The sequence below is a fragment of the Hibiscus syriacus genome, unplaced genomic scaffold (assembly GCF_006381635.1).
Source record: "Hibiscus syriacus cultivar Baekdansim isolate YM2019G1 unplaced genomic scaffold, ASM638163v2 tig00110013_pilon, whole genome shotgun sequence".
NCBI classification, from domain to species: Eukaryota; Viridiplantae; Streptophyta; class Magnoliopsida; order Malvales; family Malvaceae; genus Hibiscus; species Hibiscus syriacus.
This window is the reverse complement of record NW_024062563.1, coordinates 4,556,058-4,568,288: the sequence shown is the minus strand read 5'-3', so window position 1 is coordinate 4,568,288 and position 12,231 is coordinate 4,556,058. Positions and strand designations below refer to the sequence as shown.

Below are 12,231 nucleotides of genomic sequence, written 5' to 3'. Positions count from 1 at the left end.
ATGTCTGGAGAATATAAGAATTCATTTGAAAATTTTCAAAACAATGAGGTTGCCATTGTAAAAGAAGATAAAATTGAAAACTAGTAAACTTTTGAAGATTAATCTTGATATTACGTCTTAAGTAAAAGTACTAAAACTTGCACCTGAATTGAGCACTGAAATCGTTTAAATTATTTTAATAAAACTATTTTATTATTTTTTTAAATACATTATAGTTTTATTTCAAATCAAATTAATTTTTATCTAAACTTAAATTGAGGACGGATTTAAACGATTCGTAGTAAATAAATTATTTATTTTTTGAAGTTTTAAACTCGAGTAAAAATATTATAAGAATGAACGTTTAATATTAAATATTTAGAGATATCTTTAAAGCGATATATATTTATTTATCCATATTAATAAAAATAATAAAAAAACCTAAACTGAAGCTTAGAAAATCAATGGCCATTCTTATTTGATTTGGGTGGGTCCCGCACAGCTTTTGTTTTTTCAAAAAGGAAAAAATCGTGACGGAGATCTTACAAACGGGGAATGAATCGAACGGTCACAGTTGAGAGTCAAATGCCTCTCTTGGAAGGTCTCTTTGACCACATATCCCCTCTAACACGCTTTCATAAAATATAATGGAAATTAATATTCTAAACTTGGACTGTCCTGTCCTTTCCATAGATGGGGCCCTTCGTTGAAAATCTAGGTGCAAACTCTCCGTTTTACCCTTTTTACCCTAGAATCTTTATGCATTTTCCTTTTTGCCACTACCCATCATATTTTTTTAGCAAATTGTACTTTTTTAAACTTTGTTTTTTATACAAAATAATTTTGGAGTCATGAATAATAAAATAAATATATATTTCTAAAGGGTCTTTTTAATCAAAATCTAAAAGTTAGTTTATATTTGAAAAGCATTTTAATCTTCATTCCATTATTTGTACGTTCACTTATAATCTATTTTTTCATTAAGATAATTTCATGATCAATAAATATTAATGGGTTAATATATTCTTATGAAAAATAAAACAATTTACTTGAAAAAATTTAATTTAAATATTATTTTATCCAATTATATTAGAATTCTCTTAATCTGGTGATTAGGTATAGTACACCTTAAAGTCTTAAGTTCAGCACATAATTAAGGTTTTTTTTTTGTAATTTTTTCAAACTCTATGTTACAGTATGATCTAAAAATAATATTTTGTCCAAATATTTCAACCTCGTATACATAGTGTAATGGTTAGGCGTTGGAAATGTTTTTTTTTCAAGAATTTAGGCTTGATTTTACCAATAGGATGACGACACGAGCATGCTGCCTTGAATGTGTCACGTTAGGGGTTGTGTTTTGACACTGTAACTTTGATTAAAAAAATTGATTTTAATGATTAAATTAAAAACACGCTAAAGATTTAGTGGTCACTACCGTAATTATTTTCCTTGAAAAGGAGAAAAGTTTGAAAATTTATACGAAAGAAGGGCAAAAATGTCAAATCAATAAAATGGGAAGCGTGTAGTTCTAATTTCGCTGTTAGGGTTTTGGTTGGTTTGACCGATGCTCAATTGCTCATGTATGTCTATTTCTCTCTGTTAATTTTTTTATAGTTATTATTTTCTCTCTGTCTTTCTTCCTAATAATAATAATATTCTGCGCATTTTGCCTACTTTTCTCGCTTTTGCTCAATACCTCTCACTCTTGAACACCTTTTCCTCATCAGCTTTCTTGACTTGCAAACTTGCTCCTCTCCTCAACTTATCAAACAAGGATTCTTGGTTTTCTTCATTTTCTCTATATTTTTGCCACTCTCAGTTTTGGCTTGCATGACCTGCTTTCGTAGGTTTGATTCTCACTTCTTTTGTTCTTTTTTTCCCCGCTGTAAACCAATGAAACTTCGTTGATGATTTTGGGTTTTTTTTTGTATAAAGTTGTGTTTTGCCTGTTTTCATTTTATTTTTTTATACTAATCATGTAGATGAGAAAATTCTAATTGTTGATTGGTTGGTGAGCGAATTATGTTTTCCCCCTTCAGTTTTGGATTATTCTGGATCTGGGTTTGAATTTTTTACTCGGATGCTGGTTGACGAATTTTTTGTTTGTTAAGTTTATGTTTGCTGATTTGGGCCAATAAAAATGGCTTGCGGAGCATCAGTGTTTCTGTGGCTGTGATTAATGTTGCATTTTCCCTGTTTAGGGATCCATGGCTGTGATTTTATCAGTAAATATGTAGTTGAAATTAGCTTATTCACTAAATTATTTGGGAGTTCATGGAATTTGATGCCTTTAAAAACTGGGTTTTGAATGTGTCACAAGTAAATCCATGTAAAGGTTTGTCTTGATTTAAAAGATTTGAACTTTGAACACTTCTATTTGACCAAGGTTTAGTTTAGCTTTTTAATTCGCTGCCGTAGAATCTGTGAAGTCATCGGGTTGAAGATAAATGGGGGGCGCGGTTCGACGTGGAATCGATGGAAATTACGATGCAATCGTCGTTTGGACATGTTTTATTGCATATGATTTACAATAACCACTCCGTGTAACTTGTTAAGGACTATATTTTATCTTAATAAGACATTCAATAGCTTGAATATTGTGGTTTAGGCACCGAGCATTTTAGATTATTAATGTTATTGGTGGTATGAATTATTCATCCAATACTATAAGACAACTGTTACTCCATTCCCTTTGCTTCTTTCATGCACCCAGTTTGCAATGGAGTCCCGATGCGTATATGTTGGTGTTAATTATGTCCTAACCATTTCAAAGCTTATGTTGATTTGTTTGCTTTCATCTTTGTTCTCTGGCAGAAACGTAGAAGACCTCGACTCGGTTTAGGGGTTTGTACTTTGTATATAAGATGGGTTGTTTTACAGTTTGAGAAGCAACAAGAAAAAGTCTAAGCAGTCTGTTTTTGTAAAACGCATTGCACATAAGGAGCATATGCCTACCGTGCTGCCTGAGCCCCAAGTTCAGACACGATCACTGCAATCTGCACCCCCAAGTTTTATAACCAGAGTAAAACCGATTCAACCTAATAACAAGGTAACATCCAATAGGGCACGAGCATTATCTGCTCCATCAAGTCTCGATGCTGCTGAGCAAGATGCCCTTGCTTCAGTGGAATTTGAAGAACAGGAAGAGTTTAAGAGTCGTGGAGATTAGTGAAGGAACAGAAGTCATCTATTCCACAGCCTCTTCCGCTTCCATCTCCCAATACTACTGTGCTGAAGACAATGGGAAGTTTCAAAACAGGGAATGTTAGTGGCCCACTTTTTGCTTCTGGACCATTGCCTCTGCCTCCCTCTGGAACACTTCGAAACTTTGGTTATGAAGAAATCGCAGCTGCTTGCCATCATTTCTCTTCTGATCGATGCACATCTGAAGGTCTATCTTCTGTTATGTATAAGGCTTCCTTCGGAGAGGAAACATTGATTTCAAAGAAGTTTGAAGCTACAGTCACTCGCCTTCATCCATCTACTCAGGTACAAAATTCTACCAATGAAATTTGTCCGCATAATTTTTCATAATCCTTCAACCCGAAACTATTATTTTGTTCAAGTTCCCTTAATTTTGGAAACATTTGAGGGTATATTTTAGAGTCTCACTGTCTTATTTCTTCATGTAGGGTTTAAGGGACTTCATAAATGAAGTAAATACTTGCATCATTGCAACATCCAAATCTCTGTAAATTGCTTGGATATCATGCACACGTGATGGTTCAGAAAAAAGAATGTTGGTCTATGAGAGGCTGTTTCATGGAAGCTTAGACGGGCTTTATATGGGAGATCGGATGGACCGCCGCTTGATTGGAATACCCGAATGAAAATTGCTTTATGTTCTGCACAGGGTCTTACTTTCTTGCATGAGGAAGGACCATTTCAGGTATAGTTCAAATCTATATCGTCATCTATTTTTTCGGATGATGAAACTGAATGACACGAGTAATGTGCATGTTTGGACTTGAGCTTTGATCATGTGATTGAGATAACCATTCTGTTTGAAATAAGGTCTTTTATTGATTAGTCTTCCACGCATGTTATGAATCATTCCCGTTCTTGCTATACATTACTGTGTCTAATAGTAACTTTTGGAGATTTGCTTTATCGTTTTCCGAGTTCTATTCAAACTTCATACAGGCGTAATTTACATAAACGTCCTATCATATGCAGGCAATGTACAATGAATTTTCAACTGCCAACATACAGATTGACAAGGATTTCAGTGCGAAGCTTTCAGGATGGTTGTGTCGGTCATATCCCGGAGACAGAACAGATCTCCAGTAATTCAGTTGTAAGTTACTTTCTTCCATGCAATTGATCTTTAAGTTTTTTTTATTATTATCTATAGTTAATTCTTTGAAGAAGAAAAATTGTGGTGTTATGAGTTTATCTCAATTCTCTACACATCTACTTTTTTGAGTTAATATTGTCGCTCTCTCTCTATGCAGGCTGTGGCAAATATCTCTGTAGAGACTTGGCGAGAGGACGGCTAACTCCGAAGAGCAATGTTTGGAGTTTTGGAATCGTTCTACTTGAATTACTCACTGGCCGGAAGAACCTTGACAATCGTCATCCCAAGGAGGAGAGAGGAACCTAGTTAAGTGGAGCCGGCCATTCCTAGCTGATGATTGCAGGCTGTCACTCATCATGGATCCTCAGCTCAAAGGTCGATTTCCTATGAAAGCTGCCCGTACAGTGGCTGACATTGCTCAAAGATGTCTCCAGATGGACCCCATCAGAAAGGCCGACCATGAGAACCATAGTTGAGCATCTCAAAATCATCCAAGAAATGAAATATCATGTCGGTTTCCTCTGCAAGATCCAGCAGCAATAGCCGGAAAACAGATGTCAAGGTCACCGAGTCTTAACGGGATCATCACTCCTGCCCCCAGGACAAGTTTCTCGCCATCACCGCCTTCGGGGCCAGGATGTCCTTTTCTCCCACAGGACCACCTAATTTGCCATTGACGCTTCCCCCACGTGCATGTTCTTCCACCATGTCATTAGAGGAGCTTGAGAGGCAAGGAAGTCAAAGATCTCATCGGCAACCCTTAGAAGGGCTAGTGTGGAAGGATTGATTGCTTTGTAATATTAGCATTTTTCATTTTTTTTTCTCCTTTTTAAATTCAACACAACATATAGAAGATAAAATGTGTTCTTCTACCGTCCTATCCTTCTAGATATCGAAACAGAAGAGGATGCTGTTTTTGTAGATAAAGAGTGCAAGCCTGAGCTTAAATATACTGTTATGTATGTTCATCACTAATATCAAAGTCTACTATACAGTAAAGGTATTTTTGTGTGATACATAAGTTCTTGGGGATTGAAAACCCCAATGCCAAACGCCTTATGGATTTTATACGAGAAAAGAACACCAAACGAAAGGGGTTAAAAGAATTTAAAACAAAACAAACAGAAATAGGAAGTGCCTTACTGTGGATCCTTGTCGTTCTCACTATCATCGACTTTGTCGGATCTCGTTTCACCATTTTCTTTGTCCTTACCCTCAGGTTCTTCGGTGGCAGAAGGGAAACAACTATTGTCCTGTGTTTCACCCTCCCCAGTCCCACTCGTGCTCCGTGGTGGAGCATTTGACGCGGAGTTCCCTTGCTGCTCATATAGTAAGCTTGTAAGACCATTCTCCTTCAGGTATGTCTCCAATGGAAGGGTTGCCACTTGAACAAGACTCATCATGGTCGGATGATTGGGACTTAAATGAGAATCATCCTCGGTCAGGATCACAGTTCAAGTCTATCTGTCCCTTGTTAGCTTCAACCAACTGGTGGTGATCTGACTCTTGGATTCTAACTCATTAACCGATCTTGCTTCATTCTTGGAAGGATTCAGGTGTGTTGATGATAAATGTTTAGAGCTGCTGTCTACTTCGGCTTCTTCATGGGGACCCCATGCTTGCTGATTCCTCTGAGCAATCATCTGCTTCACGCTCTGACTGACGCTTCTTCTTGCGCATTGTGAGGGTTTTAAAACGACGTTTAACCGTCATGCACACAACGCATGTGCATGTTGGCTTGTGTTTTCCCTTCCCGCTCGGTGGCTGGATGCATACAATGCAAGAGCAACCAGGACGGTGCCTAGGGTGTTTGGTTGTAGTCGCCAATGACGTTGTGCCTGAATTATCTACATTGTCTCCAAAGATTGCAGCATTGGCCAAAGCATCCAAACCAGATGATTCATTCTCTGGGGTTGGCCTATGGAATGCTGCTATTCTCCTTTTTTTGAAATCTATGCAAAATATGGCTTAATAGCTATCATTTGTAGATAGTATCTAGAAGGCAACGAAGCTGACTAAATATGCAATCAAATCAAGAAAAAAATACTAATAATATATAGCCAGTAACAGTTTGTATGCAGAATACGCATAATAAAAGATAATTGGATCAAGGAATATGCAACGACACATGGCCAACCTACACATGTAAAACTCTTAATAGTGAAAGATAATTTGTGGGATTAGAATGGCTCTATTGTTCTCTAGAAGAGACTATATACTGAGAAGTACCTCGGTTCAATCTAAGAAGATTTTCTTGCTCCCTTGGGGTGAGTTCATCTGGTGCAGAACATGATGACCTGAAAAACAAATGCAGAGGAAATGAAAAGATTCCTTCAGAACTCATTAAAGAAAAAAATAGGAATGCACGAGAAATATGATTCTGAAAATGATGACCTGCTTTGGTCCCAGTTATTGTCTGCACACGTCCATTTGGGTGGAAGAAGAATATCAACAGGCAACCTTCTCCATTTAGAACAACTATCACACTGAGCCCATTGCTCTTGTCCCCTGAAGATCAAAATTAGTAGTTCAAGACAAGATAATTATTATCATAAACTTGAGAAACAGAGAGATCCTTTCAAGCACAGTAACTTATGACAAAATACTTGTAGACAAAACAAGTTGCTTTACTGATAGAAATAGAGTCTATCTTTCCAAAATGACCTTTGGTATAACTTATGACAGATCATTATGCATGTGAATGAATATTGTTGAAATTTGGACGAGTTATTTTTCGGATTGTAGATTACTAAATATTCTAAAGGAACTAAACAGAGACGTGAAAAAACTGAAATGCAGAGGAAAGCACCATTATAAGTTTGGGTTTGGCGACATGCTCACGAAAAAGTATTTAATTACCTATTATTCCTAATATTTCCTCCTGCACATACATTGTGTTATTAAATTCTTATCGCGTTAACCTTCACATGGGTTTAAAAATAAATGCATATGCTCACCCGGTTGAACGGACAGCAAATATACTCCTCTTGCCAAAAACTGGAGGTTCCTGTGTGAAAAAACATGCATAAAATGTTACGTTGCAATCACATTGCATAAAATGTCTTAATTAGAGCATAATGGATCCTAGTTTTCTTCTATCTATTAATAGAAAAGATTTTTCATAGGTTTCTTCAATCTATTAATATGAAATAATTTCACTGTTCAAATAGATTGGCAATTAGTCATCTGAGACCCAATTTTTTTTTTTTATAAGATATGAGGTCTCGTTAAAAACTCCATTCATACTTCTTGGCAAACCGCAAGGTAGCCAATAGGTAGCGGAAGGGGGAGAAGAGTACCTCATGTTTATTAAAAAATTCCAGAAAATCGTACAAATTTCACTGGTCAAATAAATTGGCAATTAGTCATCTGAGACCCAAAATTAAATTGATAGGATGAGCCAAGTGCAACAGAACAGCCAAACATACAAGCATTGCTATACTCAAATATTCCAGGAAATGTACTCACATCAATTCTTCAAAATCATGATCCTCAATCGGACAACGCTTGGCTTGATACTTGGTGGTGGGCGGAGCAAATCCTGTGTTTCTTCCCAAGTAAGTTTCACCTCCAAAGCATCCTGACTGTCAATCAACAATCTCTTGCTTTTGGACCCAATATTTCGTGTTCTTTTTCTCTCTGGAGTTAACATCGACGGTAGTAATAATCCCTCCTTATCATTCCTCATGCTTCCCAGATTTATTCCAGCTAATATCACCAACAGTTGAACTCAAATGTTTTGATAGTGCGTTTAAGTGTGAATTGGTGCTTCCCTTTAGTGACTGAAGAAGGCCAGAGTAACCACTAATTATAGGCAGATTCTCAAAAACACCCGAAAAGTAACTTTCACTTGAAAGAGTGCCATTAGTAATGGCAGATGGTACGGTTTCCTGTTTATTTAATCATATCAATAAATGATCAAGTTTGCTAACATGGAAATTGATTGTCACTTTACCTGCACTGCAGCATTGTTTGTTGCTTTACGAAACCCCATAACAAGCTTCCCTTCTGGATCCATGCGGCTAAATGTTACTGTTCAGAGAGCCATATGCAGTGTTAGTCAATGGAAGCTAACAACAAAATATTGAGTTGCTCCTTAATCAGGTTCAGGATAGTACCAGTATCTCCAGCCTGCAACTGCATAGACTGCATGCAAGAGTCACGCCCTCCAAAACATACATCCTACTGTTGTTATTAGGCCAGAATCTAAACTGAAACACCCATTCTTTTCCCTTTATATCTTGAATTCTTAGAGGAAGGCCCTCTGGTGAGATATGGGGGGAAAATAAGCCTGCAATAGATACTCTTTTTAACTGATGTGCAACAAGGCTTCTCAACAGAGAGTAAATAAAATATCAGTTGCAAGGGTAGGATGGTGGAATAGGAACAAACTTCAGCACATGCTTTTGGCAGAACCAAGCGACCAATCCGTCCATCATCACTCGCACTCAGAACCTTTTCAACAGTGGAACAATGGTGGAATTTGAACTAGAAAATTACACAGGTTAAGGATTTTACTGCCCTAGTTAATAGATAGACAATATTTTTAGTTGGGCAGTTAATGCATGGTTGTGCATGTAAAATAAATTAAACCAATAATTGAACAGTGGTGGATACTCTCCAGAAATTGTTGTAATTCTTGGTCAGTAATCCTCGGCCAATAACGAGGAAGCAACTGATTTCGTCCCCGTCCCTCTACTGGATGCCGAGCAACACGTATCTGGGGTACCGTGCTCGCATTCACCTCCAAACCTGCTGCAAGCACTGGCTTTGGTGGCTTGGGTAGAAGATGGAGAGATTTTGATGCCTGCTGCAAGACTGAAGACATCTTGCCTTTTTCATCTACAACAGAACCAGGAAAGACATTTTGGTTCCCTAATGAACTGCCCAGCGAAATACTTAAGTTTGTTTGTGGCAATGTCTCGGAAATATTAGCTTAGAAGTGGTGGGTTTCAAAGCTTGAACTGATCCGTTCAATGTTTGATTAGTATTTGACAAGCATGTGCTTCCAATGTCTACAGCAGAAGAAAAAAGTTCCTCCTGTTTCATTTGCCCCAAAGGCCTACTTGAGTCATCATTGTGAAGCTGAAGCAATTGTCTCAGTCCAATGCTTTCTGCATTGTTGTTCAACTGTATAAGCCTTAGGTTTTCATTGCCAATGCCACTTAATTGGTTGTCTGCTGTGATTGAGTGCAACTGACCAGCATCACCTTTCACTATACCAAATCCATTAGGCTTTTCATCTTCAATCATCTGTATGAAAATGTTTTAAAAGCATCATAAATATCTGAGCTTTTACATGTAAAAATTTAAACATCAGCTAGTAGGAAATCCTAAGCCACTTAATTGGTTGTATGAATATGTACAAGAAAGTATCAATGGTATGAACAACAGAAACAAACTAAATTATAGAACTAATATAACAAAGATGTAAATCTGAAAAGGGAATATCTTAACAGATAACATTCATTTTTCCTCTCACTGATATCACTCACTCCCTAATGATTATCCTCAGTTATCCTCACCAGAGTATGCTAATCCTAAGCTATTGTACATGCAGGGAAGCATACTACTAAATTGCGGTTGTGGTGGCCATTGCGGTTGCGGCTACGGATGTTGCGGACGTTACAACAGGATTTATTTCCTAAAAATAACTACGCTTTTATGTTGTGGTTTGCAATGTCGCGGTGACCTTGAAAAATGCTACGATGCGGCAGTTATACTGCCTTGCGGCCGCAATTTAATACCATGCCCAAGGCTAGTTAGATTAGAATCATTAAATGCCAAGGCTGTCCAGTGAGAATGTCTTTTCCTTTTAAGTTTTAACAATAAAAATAATACAACAATTTGCAATAGATATGGCGCCATCTTTATTAAAAAGTAAAAATAAGGGAAAGCCAAATTTTTCTACAATAAAGAAGAGGTTGCATGACAGTGTTGGGATAACAACAAAATTAATTTAAGACAGGACAAAATGAGATTGTTTAGAGGCACACTTATACCCCGATCAAAAGGTACGAGTCTAGTTATCAGAGACCCTACATCATCAGCTTCATTATTTACTTGGCATGTAACTTTAATATGAAAGTCATAATTCGAAAATATTAAAAGGTTAAATAAGTTGATCTTACAGGGCTTGATCCTGAGTTTTTAGCACAACTTGTACAGATGATGCCCCCACTATCAAGAAGCTCAAGCAAGCACCTGGAAGCAATACATCCACAGTGGAGACGCTGCCATTTCCAAAAGCATTGAGATTATGCGCAATACTATTATGACTAGATGGACCCAAAGAGAAAGTATTGAAAACGACAACACAAGAAGCTAAATGCTTGGGATCACACACACCTTGCCACATGAACTGCATTCCCTCCACCCTGAATCCTTTGAGTGGAATATGTCACAGAATACTGATTGTTCATATGCAGACCTAAATAAGTCATAAATGAATTGCTTTTGAACAACTGGAATTCTTCAATAGGAATTGGTATTAGTTGGGAAAAATTCCTTATTACTTGAATTCTTCCCTATTTGTTTAGCTACTTTATGAAATTAAAAATATAATCAAGTTTCAGGCAATGTTATTAAGAGGAAGGATATAAAAATTCAATCGTTTCAATAACTGTTTCATTACCCTTTAACTTATATAAGAGTAATTCAAGGAAATTATATTCCAATTCACTAAAAAAATTATTAAAAACCTGCCAATCAGTTCAAAAAAAAATTATACACTCACAACAACAAAACATAAACAAAATAAAGTTCCAATTGTTCCGGTCTTAGATTCATCAACGAAGATTTTAAGTTGAGTGGCTATTGAATAGGAAAAAGTTAGCTTAGCTAATGATTAAGCTTAGAAAAGAAGGCTTAAGTGATTTTAATTTCATAATTACCCGCACTTATCGCAGAGATTAGCAAAATCACCAGATCGCAAAGCCCAGCCTTTTCTCCACTCAATCGTCGTGGAAGCGCCGCATAGTCCATTCATGCAACTCTTTAACGCCATGCTCCAAATTTAATCCCTACAATTAAAAAAAAACAAATCGGAAACAGTGAAAATCTCCCCTGCCAGCTAAAAAAGAAAAACAAAACAAATTCAAATCGGTCAAACCAGGTGAGTAATCAATTTAAAAAGAGTAAAAAAACCGATATAAAATTATACAAGAAAAAATTTGGAAGAAAATAACCGGAGCTTCCGCGTCGCCGACGTTGAATATCGTTTCGAAAAAGGAAGGACGGCGACTTTTTGTTATACTATTAGCGGACTATTGAAGACCTCGAGCTGAAAAGGTTTGAAAAGAAACTATCGAAGAGAATCGAGAAACGGAGAGAGATGAAACGATGAGTTCCGATGAGGGATGAGTTGAATCGGCGATGTGAGAGGCAGCGAACAACTCATGTGCATGCAAAGCAAATAAAAACAGAGAGAGAAAGAGAGGGTTTGGTACTTAGCAAAAATAAAAATGCATGCACGATGATACTTCAAGACTCGGCGAACTCCGTCCCCACCTATTTTTCTAGGGTAAACTACATTCTTAGTCTTTATATATTTTTACAATTATGTTTTAATCATTTAGTTATTTTCTTTAAAATAATGTCTAATATTATTTTTTTAATTTTAATTATTATTAATTTCAAATTTCTCCTCGACCATTAAAATATAAACATAATTAATGATGTAATAGTTTTTTTAATGATGGTATAATATTATCTTATAATGACATATCAATAATTTTATATATTTTTAATGATGAATAATCAAAACATAATGTTGAATGTTATTTTAGGGAAAAAATAGTAAGATGACCAAAATGTAACCATGAGAATAAGTGATTAACTAAATATGTAGTTTACACTTTTTTAACTTTATTTTTTTATAACCTTGCTAAATTTATACGAAGTTAATTTTTTTAAAATTTAAATAATTAATTTTAATAAAAAATATATATTTT

General features: G+C 36.2%; 2 pseudogenes; one reads left to right on the top strand and one right to left on the bottom strand.

Moving 5' to 3' along the window:
• Window positions 1–2,862: 2,862 nt before the first annotated feature.
• LOC120212618 lies at window positions 2,863–5,077 on the top strand (annotated as a pseudogene).
• A 191-nt stretch (window positions 5,078–5,268) lies between these two features.
• On the bottom strand, window positions 5,269–11,784 carry LOC120212592 (annotated as a pseudogene).
• Between the last annotated feature and the right edge of the window lie 447 nt (window positions 11,785–12,231).